Raw genomic sequence first — 14,659 nt, 5'->3', positions numbered from 1 at the left:
TGATGGCTGAGGGGTGATCATGGTGGCCTCTGACTCTGAAACCTGGACAGTAATTCTCTTCAGGTCACTACATCTTCAGCTGCTACTTCAGACAAACATCTTTATTCTTAATAGGTTATTAATGTGAAACTTCTGTCCCAAAATTCAGAATGCTTTTAATATAATCTTTTGGCCATTCTTAGCCACTCAGAAAATTGCAAAATATTAATTTTTTTTACTAGTTCTTCTCTTTAGCAGGTATTGTTCTGTAAGCATCAAGGACATAGTGGATGTGTGCATGTGATAGAATTACAGTTAACAAGATGACAAACAGCAAATCATCCCTGAAAGCTTGAAATAGTCTGTGGGAAGACAAAAAGTAGCAGTATAACTTTCAAACAAATATTCTTCCCTATGCTGTACCCTTTTTTTGCTGACAAGCTAATTCTTTGTGACAGACTTAGCAAGTGAGCGTCTGCAAGGCAGACACCAAAGGTGCTTCATGAATTCCTGTTTCACTTTCTCTGATACTGTTCTCTGCTCAAATGGTATTTTTAGTTTTACTCACACCTTGCTGTAACATTTTTGTGACTGAGGATCATTTTATTATCCAGTCCAAACTAAGTTGTGAGTGTTTCTTGTCGTTATTGTTGTCATGTTGTCCTTGAAGAATTGCTTGCTAGGACCTAGGTTCCCTGGACCTCTCTAGCTTCAGGAATACTTTGTCAGGAATCTTACTGCAAAATTTGGACCTCTCACTTTGTGATTTTATGATCTAAAAAAAAAAAAAAAAAAAAAAAAGAAAGAAATCCTTCCCTCAGAGATGTGTAAAATATACAAATTCTGGATGGTAAAAATACTATGTAATTACATGTTTATTTGGCTGATACTCATTTAGGCTGTTTTGTCACACAGCTTTGCTCACAGAATGTTCTTTTTGGCTGAAAATTTTAAGCTGAAAGAGGTAGGGTCATTCACTGACCTCTGCCTCTGTTCAGTTGTATCTTGTGCTTTGTATCATCAAAGATTTCTGGTCTGGAAGGGTGTTCAGCAGCAAAGCTAAAAGCACAGGAAAAGATCTGTGGGAGATGGAATTGCAGAAAAAAAGAGCTTTTTCCAGTAATGTGTTTCCGATAGACAGCATCAAATCAGGCACCTTAGTCCCCAGCTTCCTGTCACCCTGGTGCCCCTGTCCTCCAACGTTCTCTGAATAGTCCTGAAGCCAATTAACATGTGCACTAACAACTCTGCAGAGCATCTACACCTTTCTCTTGAGGGGGCAAGCAGAGAAGTTTTCTCCTGGGGTGTATTAGACATAAAAAGCAGGACAAAAAATGTAATCAAGCGGGAGGCAGAGAGAGGAGCTCAGTAATAAAGATCCCAGCTTTCAAATTCCTTTTATGTGTTGGTGATTCAGGTCCTCATCAAAGCCAAAGATCCTCATCAAAGCTAAAGATTTAAAAAGCATTCCAAATACTTGTCTCAGCAATGCATCCAGCTGAAAATTTAAGCACTTCTTTATCTCTCTGAGATGGATCCACAAGTGACAGATGTCTGAAAACTCTTGTTGAATAGTCCACTGTGGAAGTGCAGACTGGGGTTGCTTTTTTTTTCCTGGTAGGATCCCCATCCTTACCAGGGACTCTCTCTGGCATAGATAGGTGCTGTGCTGCCTTGCACCCATGGGTGCAGCAACCTGACATGTTGGGTTATGACAGAGAACATTGCTCATGGTGGTGGCTTCACTCACATGAATGTCCTCTTGGCTTTACCACAAGTTTTTCTTACAGAGCAAGAGCTTGGGAAGAAAAGAAAATAATTCTGCTTGACAGAGGACAGTGAAAACTTTGAGAGATCTGCATTGGACAGCCTTTATAGAGCTCTAGGAGGAAAAAAGTCTACTCAAGAGGATGTGGAAATGGAAAATTTCAGGCCCTTTTTGCAAAGAGCAGGTTGAACTATGTACATCAGCTGCAGCAGCAACAGAGAAAAATAGGAGAAAATTAATTTAGTATTGTAGCTTTCAGTGCTTCTTCCAAAATAAGTACAGCCTAATGATGGAGAATTTCTTTTCAAGTGGCAGATGGCCACATTAAAGCTACAGCTGTGATTTTAGAATTTCTGTAAGGCATAGGAGGAGGGGACAGCTGCCTGTTGCAGGGCTGCTAGACTCTCCTAGGAAAGCTTTTTTTTTTTTTTAACCTGGATCTGATCCCTGATCTGGTTCATGCTGCGATGTCCTGGATGGATCTCTCAGTTCAGCAGAGAGGGTGGCACAAGGGTGATGGGACAGAAGCCACATAGGTGGTATGGGAAGAAGAAAGAAGGGAAGCTGGGATGGCTTTCCCTGACCTTGGCACCAAGAGAAGCATCTCTGGAGTCAGGGAGCCTGGCTCAGCAGGACTCAGGAGCTGTTGTCTTGTGCTGAGGTGAGATGGGATGCTTAGCAGTGTCTCCCAGTTCTTGCTGGGTTTCTATCAGCATGTTTAACCTTTAACTTGAAAAAGAGAAACACAGCTGCCTGTCATCCTGCTTTGAAAGTTTGTTAGCTTTGGCATTAAACAAATCAGAAGACTCTGAGCTGGAGATCTGGCTTTCTTGTGCTCAAAACAGCTGTCATTACTATTTCAGAAACAGTGTTCTCTTTAGTTAGTACAGTTGCTGCAATATCTGGAATATTTACCCAGGAATTAAAAGTCTGTCTATAAATTTAACTAGGTCTTAGTGAACTTACTTTATGTTTCTTGAATATGATCTACCACAAGTCTGCTTGAGAAAAAAATACATGCAGATCTAGGGTTAAGGTAATAATCATAGAATCATTGAATAGTTTAGGTTGGAAGGGATCTTAGAAATCATCTACTCCAACCTCCCTGCCATGGGCAGGGAGACCTCTCATCTAGACCAGGTTGCTCAAGGCCTCATCCAGCCTGGCCTTGAACTTCTAGGGAGGGGGCATCCACAACTTCACCGAGCAATCTGTTCCAGAGTCTCTCATGCTAAAGAATTTCTTCTTAATATTCAGTCTAGACCTATTCTCCTTAATTTTAAATCCATTTCCCCTTGTTGTACTGCTGGACACTATTAAGAAAACTCCTTCTCCAGCCTTTCTGGAGGTTCCCTGGAGTAGGTTCCCAAGGTACCCCTGGAATCTTTTCTTCAGGCTGAGCAATCCCAGCTCCTTCAGCCTCTTTTTGTAGCAGAGGTGCTACAGCTCCTGGATCATCTTTGTGGCACTCTTCTGGACTCATTCCAACAGATTTATGTCCTTGTGGTGGGGATACAGAACTGGACACAGTATTCAAGGTGGGGTTTCTCAAGTGCAGAATAGACACCAGGAATCACCTCTCTTGGATCTGCTGGCCACACTCCTGTTAATGCATCCTAGGATACAGTTGACCTGAGCTGCATGAGCTCACTCGTGGCTCATGTTGAGCTTCTCATTGATCAACACCCCGAAGTCCTTCTCTTCAGGGCGATTCTCAACCCACTCTGTACCCAAAATAAGGAAAGGTAGAGGATTTGTCCTCTTGTAAAGATGTGTGTAAATACATACAGAAAAAAAAATACATGGTCTAAAATGCAGGTATGGAGCATGGTACAAAGCAGAAATCAGAGGCCATGGAGCAGCAGCGTGACAGAAAAATGTGGGAAAGCTGGGGATGAAGATTTGAGATGGAAGGAAGGGCAGGTGGTGAAGGAGGTGGCTGAAATGCAGTTAGTGTGGGGGAGCCACCAGCTTCTTCCTTGGGTGGAGGAAACAAGAGATGTTTCTAAACATGACTAAACCACATCTTCCAGCACATGTTATTACTGTTCATATTTGAGGGTCTTTGTAACTGGCATGGTTAACTTTTAGTGCTTTACTTTTCTAGTCTCTAGGGTAAGAGACTAGAGTGGGGAGTGGGGAGGTATATATATTGATGCTATCCAGAGTCTTTTATTATTTTTCAGGTAAAATAGTTCAATACTTTCTAAGTTGTTTAAAATATAACTATTCAATGATTTTGAAGTTGCAAGTGTTTGAAGTCATTGGAATAGCACTGCAGAATATAAACAGGAATTCATTGAGATTCTTATGTCTGAGAAATGGGAACAACAATAAACTCTCTGAGCTGTTTCCTACCTCTGCAATGCAGAGCTTGCCACAAAACACTTCTGTCTGATGACACTTCTGGTTTTACACTTCGAATATCTAGTTAATAGTCCAGGCAGTTTCTTGAAATTTTTTAGGTGCAAATGATCCACCTAAATTTTACAGCCATTAATTTAATCTCACTACTGTTCTCATCCCTCTCCTGGTCTAGTAACAACTCTAGCCCAGACACCAGAACTCATACATTAACAAAGATACATAATTGAAGTGTGTTAAACACCACGTTCAGAAGAAAAGTGGTATTAGCTTAAGCCTTTTCCTCTATCAGTGCATCAGAATCCTCTCTTGCTTGCCTCAAATACTGTGTGCTATGGGGTCAGGACACACCAATTTTGACAGTAGTAATTATTTCAAATTTCTTGTTTGCTAAGTCATTAATTTTACCATTTGCTATATTCTGGAAAGCAGACTGATTTCATTGGAATGAACAATATAAAGAAAGAATGAGGTTTGCTTTTTGTTGGATGCACAATAGCTCTATTAATGTATCAAATGTAAAAAAAGCCCAAAACCCCACCAAGAAACATTTAGGTGAGAAATATCATTATTGACAAAGACTGCCATCATTCTTCTGTCAGTTAGTAAATGTCATGTTCAGCCAGCATACAAAAATGTCATGACAACTTCTGCTTTTCCCTGGAGATCTGTAATACAAAGAAGAACACTTCTAGAACTTTACACCTGCAAATAGTAGGTTACCCCTGCAAGTTGAGGCAGAAATTCCTTTTTTTTGTGAGTAACCATTCAGGCTGCAGAGAGCCTCTGCCAAACATCTTGGTTCTTCTCTCCATTTGTCATGTTGGGAATAATTTATTTACTTTTCTGTGAACTTCAGAGAGTTATCTTGTTCTCTTGTACTATTAGTTTAAAATTTTTGTAACAGCATGCCAGTTGGTTTTGAAGAGTGAAACATCCAATGGGTGCTGGAAAAGGTGCAATAAGCATAAAATAATAAAATACTTTTTTTCCCTTACTGTTAAGGGGAGTGAATATTTCCTTTTTTAACCTCTAATTATTACTCAGGTGGTTAATAAATTGTTTATCATAATGACTAAATATTTGACTCAGATGTAGTGAAGTGAGAAAAAAAATGACTGATTTTTAGTAGATGCACTTTCATCTAAGGCTTTTGAATTTTTATCATATTGCTCAAGAATTTGTTCTTGTTTCCTAGGGAATGATAAGCTTTACAAAAGTTAATCTTGGATAAGTTGGAGCTATCAAAATTTTACCAAATTTTAAGCTAGATTTCATATCTCATTCAAAGGTTTCTTTGTGCATGTCTTTGGATACACGTGTATAGATTCTGGAGTATATAGGTATGTATATTTGCTTAATTTTAAGTTAAAGCAGAACTGTTAATTTCATTCAAGTTACAAATGCACATTTCCAAGTGTAAAGACCATACCAGTTCCTGCCTTTGTTCTCTGTGGGTTATATGCATATTTTATATAGCTGACTCCCCCAAAATAATGAGAATTAATATAAATTATAGAAATAGAAATAAAATTAATATTTATATGCGGGTTGAGATTTCAAGCTTTTCAGAAAGTGATTGTTCTGTTGTTTTCTGCATATATGAAAATACATTTTTTTCCTTCCTATGAGTTGCATCTAAAGAGCTTTCTTCACAGAATTTGGGAATTTTGCTTTAATATTCAGGATAAATTGAAGTGTAATGTTGAAAGACTTTTACAGATTACCTGGAGGAAGTGGAATTCTGCCTTTTAAGAGTTACGAGAAAAAATGGCCACTATTTGACCTGGTTAGTCAGGTTTTTGTTCTTATACAAAATATGACAAAAACTATGGACCTTGATCATGAAAGCTTTTTTAAGCTGACAAAATCACTCACATTAGGTAATTAGTATTTCTGTGGTCTCTCCTGCCACTAACAGATTAATGTGAGTGGTTCCAAGCACTTACTTTTTTTTTTTTCCCATGACACTTTTATCAACAGCTTACTTATAGCAAGGACAAAGCATTATGTCTGTAGCTTAAAGGAAATGAGTGTTGGTTTTAAGTTTAAAGAAGCATTTTTATTTTGCCTCTGAATGTTCAAAATACCCAGATTTGAGAGAGGATGTATGATCATACTTCCAGTGTGAAACCAGTTTTAGAAAGCTTACAGGTGATCAGCTGAAGGGTTTTTGTTCCCTTGAATCATTTTGCAAGATCCACAGGTAAATTCCCTGTGTGATGCAGCCAGTCTCCCTTTGTCTTTAGTGCTCCAAAGGCCTTGAAAATTAAAAAGGGATTTTAAAATTCCTTCCAGTGATTGTTCACTGTGTATTCCTTTGTCACCACACACTGTCAGCCCTATGCTCAGTGGAAGTCCTAGCTCTGGCTGTCAGCAAAGTGCCTGGGAGTTTCTCTGGGGACTGCAAAGGGGATAAGGCAGTATATGAAAATATTTTGTATGCTGTCTATGGTAACTTTCTCCACTGTCATTTCTTTATCCCTCCCTTGTTTTTTCGTACAGTCTGGAATCTGAAATTAATTTCTGAGTTTATCAGTATTAAAATTCTAAATGTGTAATACTATTTATTCATGGCTGTAACCTGTTAGCTAAAATAAATGAACTGTTGTTCATGCAAAGAGGAGAAAACATGTATTCTGCCTGAAGATTTATTAGTGCCTTTCAGTGTTCAAGATTGCAGGAAAAAAAAAAGGCAGAATGAACCTCTGGAGATTGTACAGTCTGTCTCCTAGCCCAAGGCACTATCTTTGTCATTCCTCACAGACACAAAGAATTATAGAATAATTTAGGTAGCAAGGAAATTCTAGAGATTGCCTGGTCCAGCCTGCTGTTCAAAGCAGGGCACCTTCAAAGTTGGGTCAAGTTGCTCAGGGCCCCTATTCAGCTGAATTTTGAATAACTAAGGATGGTAGGTAAGTCTTCTCTAGTGACATGCTCCAGGGTTTTACCACCCTTATTATCAGCTCCCCCTCACCCCCTTCTAAGTGGAATAATTAGAATAATTAGAGTTTCCTTTTCTACAACTTGTGTCTATTTCCTTTTGTCATTTCACGGTGAACCTCAATCTTTTTTTAGTGATTAGAAACTAAACTAAGTCAAGCCCCTCATCCTCTCTCCATACACTGCATGCTCCATCCCTCAGTCACTGGTGGCCCTCCACCAGACTGGCTTCAAGGTCTGTCTCTTCTGGGGATTCCAGATGGGACAAAATGCTTCAGATGCCTTACAAGTGCTGCACTGTGGGCAATGATCACTCTCTGCTGCCTGTGCTTTTACTTTTTCAGCCCAGTATGAAACTGGTCTTAATTTCTACAAGGATGCTCTGCACGCTGATGTTCACTGAGATATCCACTGGTAATTCCCAGTCCTTTTCTGCAGAGCTTATTTCCTCTTCAGTGGGTGCCTGGGCTGTAGGGTGAGATAACTCCATCTCAGCTGCAGGATTTGGTATTTGCATTAGTTGAGTTTCTTGGGGTTTCTGGCAGAACATCCCACACTTCACTGCCCTTATCTGCTGAATGTTTTACCTTGTGATCCACCTGAATCTTCCAAACGCCTTTGTAGATAGTGAAAAATAGTTTTTCTTCCTTTTTTGTGGTACATTCCTGTACTGTTTATTCTGTTTCCACATCAGGCTTTCCTGCTTTCTTTCTTTTTCAGATAAAATTTTGTGGAATTTTAGTCATGTACACTTTTTTTTTTTTTTTAATGGTAGCATCTTAGCTGTGAGTGTCCAGCTATCTAGTTGAGACCTTACCAGTGCAGTGGAGAGTGGAGAAATACCTTTGTGTCTCCTGTAATCTTGTTAAATATCGTTGTATTTTGTTTCTTAGTTTGCAAGTAGTGGATGTTACAGAATTGGGTTCAACTTATGCATGACTGTGCTCCACAGATGCTTCACAGGGTAATAGCTACCTAATCACTTTTTCTTTATCCTCAGTTTATATAGTTGAATATTCATCCCTATCAGAATACCTTGCATTTCACTCTATTGAAAGGCATTTTCTTCCTTTCACATGATTATTTCAATCTGTTTATTTTATATTCTGATCTGCTCATTCAGACTGCTTGCAGGTGGTCTAAGACTGGTGCTGTTCTGGGATTTATTCATGACCTAGATAGACAAATATTGAAATTGCACATAAAGGATTGAACATGTATAATGTATAGAAACTAAAATATTGAATAGCAGTGGATCCCAAAATTTCCAAATTATTTGCTTTTCTGTTTGGATGCAGTGTAGCTTTCCAGTCAGTTTTTCTCTCACACTCAGGAAACCTTTCTATAAGAGAGTGACTTGTGAGAATGTTTAGTTAGCACATAGGGCATCAACTGTTTTCTCTTCATGTGGTTTTCTGTTTTGCTACTAATTTGACATGATTTAATAATAAGAAATCCAGGTTGGCTTTTTCTTTTTTTTTTTCTTTTTCTTTTCTTGGTGCCTTCAGTCTGTTCTGTTTCATTATTTAATTGCAGTATTTATTTGAATGAAAGTTTAATGCCAACTGTATAAAGATCTTCCCCTCCCTCCACAAGCCAGCAGATGCTGAGATTTTGTCCAGGACATCAGCAGTTGTCTCTTGTCTTCCGTAAGGGTGTGTGGACTTCTTTAATGACCACAAATGCCTGGTCCTTAGTTTTAGGTGCAGTTTTAAACTAATGCAAGTGTCTTGACTCATATCAACCAAAATTTCAATCGAGCAAAATAAATTAACTCTCTTGGTGCTTAATGGATGTTGATGTGCCCATTAAAAATAAATGCACATGAGTTTGGAAGAAGGCCTACATGTGGCTTCAATATTGCATTTTTTCACTTGCAGTCAGGCCATTAACATAATTTAAACATTGCTCTGTGTAAATTTTTAAGCAAACATACACAGACATTATCATACCCCTGTTTCTAGACACCCTCCAGCATCTCTGTCCTGCCAGTTTAATACTGTTTCAAATAGAGTGACTTCATCTGCTGAAACATTCACTACCTACTCCTACCTTGCTGAGAGTGTAGTAGAAACCTTGAAAATGTTTTCCCTTGGTGAATGATTGTCAGTCTGTTTATAACTCCTGACACTGCAAATTTGGCTCTTTGAGCTCAGACTGCCCATCTACAGGCAAAAGAGGGTGGATGAGTGAGAAACAGAAAGCAGCTGGTGGGATGTTGTTAAGTAGTGGCATCATTTCATGGTTTCAAGGTGCTGGTACCTGTTGCCACCCCATGAATCACTGTGATGCTTTGCTTGAAGTCAGTGGTGCTCTGCTCCGTGGGAAAAACATAGTCCATCTCAGTCCTCAGCTGATTTCTCACAGAAGTATGGGGTGTTTTTTCACCTTGGATTTTGTGTACAGGTGTGTATTTTGGTTTTCTTGTGTTTTTTCCTGCCCTTTGTTTCATAATATGGATTATTTGTAAAGGTAGTCCACTGTAGGTTTGATTTTCATGTAAGTTAGACCTGCAAAGGCTGTAGGACTGTGAACTCAAGATAGTTACTTGGTGAACTGCATATTGCCATTGTGATGCTTTAAAATACTGTAGAAGTGGGAAAAATGAAGGTTAAGTGCAAAGAGTTAGTAGGGAGGGGTCTGGTTTTATTTGAATTTTGATCTTGGTCTTGAACAATGTTTTTTTTAAGCTTTTCTCCTAAATTTTGTATGTTTTAATCTTGTATGAGAACTACAAGTTGAAACTTTTATTTACTGCAGTTGAGGAGCTGGTGTGACTGTAGCCTGTCAAATAGTAGTTACACAGTGCCTTTAAAAACGTAGTTTTTGGCAAATTTTGGCCAAAGTCTTGTTTTCCCTTTCACCTTGTAGAAGTGGCAGCAGACAGGATTCTGGGAAAATTGTCTGCATTTGCAGACAGGAGCCATGTTAATAAATCTGATTTAAATCCTCATTTGATAGATTTGAATGTGACTCGTATCTTTTTATCTTTCCTTCAAGTGGTCATTATATACCCTAGGTAGAATAAAAGACAGAATTGCTCATGAATCATTAATGCATGCATTCATTTAGGACTTTATTTTAGCCCAACTAGGATAGATACTCTTAAGGTCATATTTTGTATTTATGTCTAAAATCAAACTACGGACAACTTAGAAGTGGAAATAAAAGGCAGCTTGAGTCGTCACCATGTTGAGCAGTGCTCTTACTAGGTTCACACAGGCTTCTCTATGTGAAAGTAGAGGCAGGAGGGTAAGAAAGAATGAGAGAGACTTTCCAAACATGGGCAGGATGGAGCCTGATTTTATTGTATCAAGAGACTTTCTTATTTCAGAGTAGCTATGTGTCCTCTGTTCCTAGGTGAGATGGAGGTGTTGGGTCTTTCAGAAGGGAGTAATTTTGGGACAAAAAACATGCTTAGAAGCAACCAAGCAGTACTTGAAAGTCGGGTTCATTTGCTCTTTGTTTTCTTTTTTCTTTGGAGATGCAAAATGCTTTTTTTTCAACTTACTTAGTTGTTTACTGTCATTAGAGATCCAAAGTCCTCAGAGTTTTGCAGTTTTTATTCAATTAGTCTTATTCGGCAATTAGACCTAAATGAAATTTTATTCTTTGAAAAATATGTGATTTAATGTAGTCACTGAGATTTGAAGTGGTAATGAGTCTTGTAAAGGAGCAGTATTTGTAGCTAACTAAATCATTAAAAAGTTACCAGTTGTATATATTTCGTTATTTGTTTTGCATAGCAACTCTGGTGTCATATATCAAATGCAGCAGAAGAATCAGAAAGTAATAGCTATCCTCTGAGTAAACAGAGTTGGAAATTTGCATTTAATATTCCCCTTAAAATACATATCCATGCAGACTCAGATCATGTTAAAAAAATATTATGAACAAAATTTTATGCCTTTGGACTGTACCCCAGTTAGTCATCCCTTCACACAAGGCTCTGTATTTTCACCAGCTTCATAAAAAGAAAACTTCTAGTAGTTTAATCAATATATAAGAATATCCACTGAAAGAGTGTGGATTTACTTTTTATGCTTTTGCACTAAAAATAATTCTTGAGTACTAAATAAAAAGAAAATTTAGCTTTGGTATTACCTGAGCATTTTAAATTGCACAACTGAATTTTTCATGACCATTTAGATATATGGTTTGTTAATGCACTTTCAGTGACTCCTGATGATGTATTTTGTAGAGAAATTATAAAGTGAAATTACGGGTAAATGTGACCTAACTTTGCCGTTCAGCAAAACCCGTAACAAAGTGAGTAGAAAGTTAAGCAACTTCATCCATCTGAAATATTTCAAGGTCAGACCTTTACTGGCTACGAGATTTCTAACTAAAAAGGCAGAGGCTGAAAGTACTTACAGTTTTGCTCGTATTTGCTTGCTGAGTGTGAAATGAAACTTAATAGTCTGACATGTCTGCATTTGCAAATCTATTGTGGTTGTTTGGACTTCTTGGAAAATGAAATGTCAAACTCAGCTTCCAGAACATCATCCTTAAATCCAACAAAAAAGTGGGGGGGGGGTTTTTTGTTTGTTTTTTGTTTTTTAGTGAAACATTATTTTAATTTCAGTTATGTTTTTTTAAGCAAAACAAAACTTGTGGAACAACTCAAGTTAGGATGTGGCAGTACCAATGCAGATGTGGGGGTCTAATGCAGCCACTGCTTATGATCACATCACTCCATACCATTGGGCTTCATGTCCAGCTCAGTGGGACAGTGTGTGAGGTTAAGCTCTTAGAAGATATGTATAAGTATTACAGAAATATGTATGAGTACATCCTGTACTAGAGAGCTACAAAAAGGCTGCTGTAGGTAGTACATAGAATAATTTACTGGCATGCCAGATTCAAGAGGAAAGAGAAAGATGATAAATTGTAAATAACCCTTTTTTAAGGGGTTAAATTCAAACCTGAGTTGTTTTTTTTTCTTTTAAATAGAAGACTTTAAAATTCAAAAATAGTTTATTAAAGAATTTTAAATGTCAGTCAGTACCCTGTGATATTCTTACACAATATGGTATAAAATGAGAGAGAATGCACAAGTGTGTCTACAGCGTTGATTTGGTACTTCTGAGCAAGATTTTAATGGTTGAGTAATCAAAATACCAGTAATTAACAAGTCTGTTAGTAAAATACACATCCAGTCTGAATTTTCATCTTTCAGAAGTGTTGTCTATAGGTATATGCTGAGCATCTAAAACAGTGAAAATGCTTCTTGGCTGGAAAATCAGCAATAAATTACAAAACTTGTACGGATACTGAAGTTAGTAAAGTAGTTTTGTATTGTACACTAATAATGAGTTTTGAATTCCCCATCTCTGGAAGTGTTCAAGGCCAGGTTGGATGGGGCTTTGAACAACCTGATCTAATGGGAGGTGTCCCTACCCATGCAAGCGGGCTGGAACTACGTGATCTTTAAGGCCCCTTCCAACCTAAGCCATTCCATGAATAATTTATCTGGTCTGTGTAAAACTTGAGTAATTTTTTCTTTTATAATTTGGTTATTGTTGGCAACAGCTGAAGTCATTAGGTATTTTGCTCTCATGAATCTTGAAGTGATTAATTACGAGCTCTACTGCTCTGTGTATGCATTAGGAAATACAGAATTTACTCTTTGAGCAGTGTATTCATCTTCTATGGCTTTTGTAATTAACCAAGAGGAATGCTATGCGTTTTTGTTGATAAGCACATTTTTAACTCAGGTGTCCAAATACATCATAGGGAGCAAAAACTCCAGTAGTTGCAGTAGTAGATTCCTGCAACACAGCTTGTAGACCAAGAAAGAAATAATCCCTGAAGATAAGGATAAGATAAGGTTGAGAGAACAGGGAAGAGACAGTGAAGATGAAAATGTGTTAAAAGGTGTGTTAAATTGGATGGGTTAGAGATGGCTTCTTGAGAACACCGTCATAAGCATTTGTATTCACCACCAAGAGGAGAATGAAGTAAATCCTGAAGTACAAAGCATCATCAAAGGGGAATTTGAAAAATAAGGCTATTTTGTCTCTGTGAAGTACATCAGAATGTAAGTTCCAAGTCATCTTTTGTTTGGGAACTATCAACTTTCAAAGAGAGGAAACCTCAATAATCCTAGTCTTCTACAAACAAAAATAGAAGTATTTGTTCTACCCTGTCTCATTATCTTGTGAAGGGTGCAACACTGAACAAATGATCGCTTCATATTTAGTCCCACAGTTTTATATAGCAAAACTGTTACTGTAAGAGGAAATTTCCAGCAGAATATGTCAAAACTGGCAGCAGAAGTGGCTGCCAAGCTCAGGATATAATGCATTTTTTCCCCTGTGTTTTGCCTCATAGCATTCAAAACTATGAATATCAGTTTTTAAGTTTCTGTACGAGTGTTTTCTGTGTTTTCTTTGTTAACTGCTTTCAAACACTGCAAAGCAGATTTTTTTTTCCTTTTTTTTTTTTTTCCCTCTTCTCTGGATTAAACAAGAGGGGCTTGCACTGGGACACAAACAACAATCTGAACTGCAGGACATGCTCTGTGCCCTTGGGATGGGGACAGAAGGGAAGTCAAACCTCATCCATAAAGAAATGTCAGCAGCTCTCATTTCCCAAACTGCTGGTTGGCACAAGGGAGATGAAGCACCACAGTAATGTTCAATGGGCCTTGCTATTGTACTGAGGGCTTGGGGATGGAAACTGTGATCCTTCAGTTCTGTGGACATGTAATACTTGGGCCTCATTAATGTGAGGTTACATGTGAAGCTGTCCTTTTGCCTTTCAAGCCTTGTGTTCTTTTTACTCGGTCTGCTTTGCAGTTTCAGGTTGGGTGAGGACAACAGGAATTCCTTAAAACTCAGGATTTAAAAAGAAAAAGGGAACAACTGGGTGTGGAGGGCATTTAGAGAGCAGGGTTTATCCATCTGAACAACTGGATTCTTCATTACTATGATGTTGGCCTGTGCCTCTAGGGTAGGTGATTCCAGATGGATGGTTTAATTTGCATATATATTTACATAGTCTTTAATCATAAATTCACATGATCATAATGGAGATTTTGTCTGTAGTTGTCTTTTCTTGACTGTGAAGAACAATTTTCTTCTTGTCAGAGCTCACCTGCAATAACATTTTTCTATTTATCCACTGTATCTTGACCCTGATAAACCATACAGAGCTCAGGATACAAATCACTTTCTGGATGCCTGTCTTTTTTCCCAGAGGGGCTTTTTCATTGCTCCAGTTTCCTAGTCACAGTCTTCCCCATCAGATTTCTTCAGTGTGGCCCATCCTTTTTTTACTTCTAGCTGCTCCTTCAATTTACTAAACAAATGATGGAAGTTTCTCATTGCAATAATTCTTCAGTTCAAAGAAAGGGACAGTGCATGACTGGTGAATGTTTTCAATAATGAAACGTAACAGGGTTTTCTTGCTCCCAGATGGTTACTGTTCTTAAGTATCAGTATGAGAGGAGGTAGAACACCCTTCAAAGTGCTGATGGGGGGTGTACAGACATTCCTGTGCTCCAAAGATTTATAAATCTCAATCTTCCATATGATGTGTCTGATAGAGAGAATTGATACCAGACAGAAGATGGGCAGAGAGGACAATCTATATGAAAGGGCT

The sequence above is a fragment of the Calypte anna genome, chromosome 1 (assembly GCF_003957555.1).
Source record: "Calypte anna isolate BGI_N300 chromosome 1, bCalAnn1_v1.p, whole genome shotgun sequence".
Lineage (NCBI taxonomy): Eukaryota > Metazoa > Chordata > Aves > Apodiformes > Trochilidae > Calypte > Calypte anna.
This window is presented reverse-complemented; position numbering follows the sequence as displayed.